The 5,000-nt window shown below is 43.4% G+C and overlaps 1 protein-coding gene across 5 annotated transcripts in view; it reads left to right on the top strand.

The window, feature by feature from the left end:
- The window catches only part of ZEB2 (zinc finger E-box binding homeobox 2), a 115,705-nt gene that overhangs the window by 61,239 nt on the left and 49,466 nt on the right, over positions 1 to 5,000 (top strand). The window lies entirely within an intron of this gene.

Raw genomic sequence — 5,000 nt, 5'->3', positions numbered from 1 at the left:
AATTATTTACTCTGTACAACCAGTAGTAGAAAGAACGCAGAGGGAAATTCTGGCAAAGCTATTTCCACACCTCTTCAACTGAGTCTGATTCTAGTCAAAGTTATATTGATGTAAATCGTGGTTAAGAAGCTTGATTTAAGTCAATAGTTACACTGGCATAAAACTTGTGCTAATATAATTAAAATCAGCCCTCCTTGGAGCTGTGCATGTGTGGCAAAATTTGGGCCTAAATGTTGCAGAAATGAATTAATAAATGCAAAGAAGGTTCAAAAGTTGTAAAATTAAATATACATCTGTGAAAACATCTATCCAATTACGTAGCTGCACATTTGCAGGATGCATTTTACACTTCATGTGGAATTAAACTATTAGGAAAAATCTGTCTGCAAATAGTGACACTTACTTTAAAAGATCACATGGACTTACATTGTTTCATAATGCATCTAAAATAGCAGTTCCTGAAACATCGCTTCCACTTTAACAAAATGTGTTACTCTCACACTGGCTAAAACTCTATTTTCCTGAGGAAGGACTATTGAAGTACAGAAGTATTTAGCTGGGAAGGGTTGGGTTAATACATGTAATTTCTTTTCTTTCACTGGACTTCCTTTTGCCAACTTTACCTTGTATAAATAATTTTGCCTGTGAGAGTCTTTACATGGAATGCAGATTGACTATTACTTCCTGAATAGATTTAAATTTAACACCAATTTAGTCACTGTAGTATTCCTATATTGGAAATAACAGCTTCCATAGGACTTCTACAAAGTGCCAGAAATATGATCTCATATGTGGAAACAAATTTAAATGTGTTTTCTTTTACATGTTTTCTTTTTGTATATTTTTCCCACCTATGTTTCCCTTGTTTCCCAAATTCTCTACTCTGCTCCAGGGCTGTGAGAAATCTGGAAAATTACCCGCTGAAAAAAGCTAGCTTTTAATAAGAATTGCTGGTCTCACAAGCATTTTTATGTTAAAGCTTATTTTTTTTTAAAAAGCAGGCTATTTCTCCTTCCCAAATACCAGATGCTTTTAAGATAAAGCTGGGCTGTCCCGTTCGTAATTTCTGAACTGAAACGTGAATGCCAATAACAAAGAGAGGTTTGATCAGGAGTCTGGAAATCATTTATTTAGCTTGGATGTTGCAAAAGTGATTGGCTCCTGCTTTGGGAAGTGGCATTTCCCACGAGCTGCTGGGATAGCCCTGACTGCCGGGCAGGGCTCGCCAGCCAGGGAAGGGGCTCGGGGAGGACCGTGGCTCCTCGCTTTGTCCTCTCCTTTCCGTGGGAACGTGAAGGGCCAGGTCTTGGCTTTGAGATGAGTCAGCTCGCGTGGAAGGGCAGCGTGGAGTTGCCACCCCCTTGTCCCCGAGGCAGAGCCGGAGAAAACCATCCCTCTTGTACAGCAGAAGCACTACGGGGAGGGGACTAACAGTGACTTTCCCTGTTCTCCCCTATAAGACCATGCTAATGTAAGGCTTAATCTTTGTTTCCTCTTTTCTTACTCAAAGAACCAAAACCAAATAAAACAAATAAAAAAAAAAAAAGCCCACCTCAGAATGAGATCATAGCTCAATGCATTATGGTTTGGATGCAAATGTACATTTTCAGTGGGTTCCTTGGCTCATATGTCAGGCACTATTGGAATTTTTTTAGTTATTTGGCAGTTGAATAGTATGGTTTCCAACTTCTTCTTCATCAGCTTTTGAGGCAAATAGAAAAGAGCTAATAATACACTTCAGTTTGCTCTCCAGGCTTGGAAAGCTAGCAACCAACTTGCTGTAACTCTAATACTCCTTCTCTAGCCTGCCTCCTGCTTTTTGTGGTCAGAAATCTCCATAGGTGCAGCCAAAGACCACCCTCCATAGGCGGGCAATGCCTTGCCCTCTCCCTGGCAGAAAGAAAAACTGCTGTAGGTCGACAAGGCAACACACCTTATCGTGAATATCGCCTTTATTCAGCTTTCCGCGGTGCTTTGCTTGATGCTCTCCTAGGTAGGGTACGCCTTGCCTGCTTACCCGTCTCCCAAAGCGCCGAAGGAAAGCGGAGCGGTTTTTAGCCGTACGTTGGGTCACGGCCCGACTTGCACTTGCTCGTGCCGCAGATACCTGCGGCGTGCGGCCGCTGCAGTTGGTTGCAGGCTGGGCGCACGCCAAGGTCAAAGAAAGATGCAGCCCCTGAGCAGCTGAGCTCCTGCCTGCCCTCGGGGAGGGGTGTCGGGGCTGAACGTGAAACTCCCTTGCTTGAAAAGGGGTTTTATGCTAGTTCCTACGGGATTCTTTTGCTGGGAGTTTTAGCGGCGGAGTTTGTCTGTACTAATAATGCTAAATGCTTTACAAGCTTCTTGGAAGTCATGGCGAAAGAGTGATAAAATAGTAGAGAAGGAAGCCCTCCTGCCCCGCCGTGGGGGACAAGTCACCCGGGGAGCAGGAGAGGATCCTCCTCAACCCCCCCGTGTTTTCCTGATGGCTCCGGTGCTCCAACAGCCGCGGAACTCACGATGCTCCGTGGCTCTCAAACTCACCTGCCCAGCGTGTACTACCGAGGGCTGTGCTGGGTGAAAAAGAGGGATGTTGATTAGCAGATTTTCTGTCCGATGGTTTGGTTTGCTGCCTTTTTCCTTCTGCGGCTCCCCTCACAGTGTTTGTTCTTCTTGGGTCACCCAAAGATGCTGCTTCCATGAGTTTCATTATCCCATAGGAAGCCCTGAGGGTGCAAAGTGAAACAGTCCAGACACTGGCAAAGGGGTAACTTGAAGACACAAGAAGAGCAGAGCATGGCCCATAAGAGAAAATTCTGAAGGTCTGTAGAAGAAGTAGGAATATTTGAAGGGGCTATAAACTCCTCACCCTTTCTTCGGCCTTCCTGCCATAGTGGTGTCCTCTGTACCATCACAGCCCATATTACCCAAGAACTTCTGTGTGACGTAGGAGGATCTCCATAGCTATTTGACTTTGTCAGTGGCCTGTCGTACAATTAAGGGGAGATACCGTTTGCTGAGATCTGAGGTGCTGCAGAGTTGCAATCAGCCTGTCGTGTTAGCGGAGAGGCTTGTAGAGTAGCGAAACAGGATTATCTCCAATGGAGCAAAGACTGAATTGGCTGGTCGCAATGTGGCAGCAGGAGAAGCCACAGCAAGACACTGGGAACAGTAAGCGTCCATGTGTGTTTAGTCTGGAAAAGTAAAAATAATTGCTCCTGCATTAGGAGCAAGGAAGCGATTTGCACACTTTCCGCAGGTAGCACAGCTAAGGAGCTTTGAAAAGCTGGTTTTGCAATTGGACAACCAGCTGCAGAACTGCCATAAAACTTCTAAGCATGTCCAAGGGCAACAGTTATTGCGAAAAAGTATAATTTTATCATTAGGTCTAAATCTGTCCCTCGAACAAGCAACGGTTAGTAACTCGAGTCTGTAGCTGGCAAAATGTAAATTAACAATATCAGCTCCTGTAGCTAATGGCACTTTTACCAGAGGGAGTATTGCAGGATTGGGCTCGTAACAGATTTTACAGACGAGAGATCCTGGTTCAGTACTGAGTCCCACACAGGCACAGGGATCCCTGCCATGTGGCACTCATCTTCGATTCAGGATGACATGTGTCCACTCCGAGGACGTAATGGCTAATACGCTGCGCATTAAGTTAAAAATATAACAGCAAGTCTGCATAGTCGGCGTGCCATTCGGGGAGGAAAACACTCACTCGTGCATATTAAACTGAATTTCTATGCTCATTTTTACATTTCTTTTCTCCACATACCCCAAAGGATCATTAGGGACGAATGGTCTGTACATCATCATTTTATGAAACAAAGATGTGTTTGTTTTACACGAAGGCAACAAAGAATCCTCACTGACTTCTATTATTTTTCCCTGTATCGTAATTTAAACAGAAGTAACCGAGTGTTATACCCTTTTATCTCCCCACCATCAGAAAATACCTGCTACAGATGTGTACCAAAGCCTCGCAACGACTTTGCCAAATGCAATATAGCAAAAGGCCTTGGTCCTTTGAAGCCTTGCACATGGGCATAACTTCATATACATGGGCAATTTCGTTGTCCTCTACGGGACATAATTCTTCGTAATCCTGTGGCTGCGTGAAAAACTTGGGTTCGCTCCAATTTTTTTTCAACTAGTTTTTAAATGACAACATACTGAAAAAGTGTGGTTGATGCCCATAGTGTAGTGCTGCAGAAAATGCAGGCAGTGAAATCCTCCAGTCCTTTGATTCCACCTTTAGAGAGTCCTTCCTTGCCTTCGTCAAAGTTTTCATTGCAATGCAGAGCAAAAGAGAAAGTGTAAGGAAAAGACCTTTCCTGATTTCATACAAGGGAGGGAAGAACCCCCTCCATTTAAATGGATATATAACTCTTATCAACTTAACTAAGCAGAGTAAGGTGTTCATTAGCTAGGCTGGATAAAATAAATAAATAAATAAATGAGAGAGAGAAGAGACTGAATGTGGAAGAGTGAGAAGAACAAACAAGTCAAAGCATTTGTTCATGCTGCAATCTACACATCAATTATCCTGCTGTGCTAATTACCACCTTTCCATACCCCAGGTACCTAAGCATTCGCACTTACTCACTCTTTCATGCCTCTGATCAAAAAAAAAAAGAAAGAAAGAGGCAAAAAAAAAAGAAACGATGGAAGCGAAGGGAAGATGAACCCAGAGGTGAAATAAACTCTTAGATCCAAATTTTCTTTACATTTGAAAGTCTAAATAAGGGTCTTCATTGCAGTTTTAGAAAATGAAACATTGACAAATATTTTAATTGTAAAGCGATTAATAGCTCTATATCCAGCCATTCCTCAGTGCGGGTGCAGAGATGTTTGAGCTAGGTAAGAAGGAGGTTGGTATTACAGACAACGAGGGGTGATTTTCAATGCCGTGATTAGCGCGTTACATCATTGAAGTCAATGGCCACTAATTATCAACCCACTTTTATGTGGCTGTTGCGAAAGGGAGTCCAGCATCCAGCTCGGTGCCTGCGTTTGTT

This window comes from Harpia harpyja, chromosome 7 (assembly GCF_026419915.1).
Source record: "Harpia harpyja isolate bHarHar1 chromosome 7, bHarHar1 primary haplotype, whole genome shotgun sequence".
Lineage (NCBI taxonomy): Eukaryota > Metazoa > Chordata > Aves > Accipitriformes > Accipitridae > Harpia > Harpia harpyja.
Note: the sequence above shows the minus strand (reverse complement) of the source record. Positions and strands in the feature narration are given on the sequence as shown.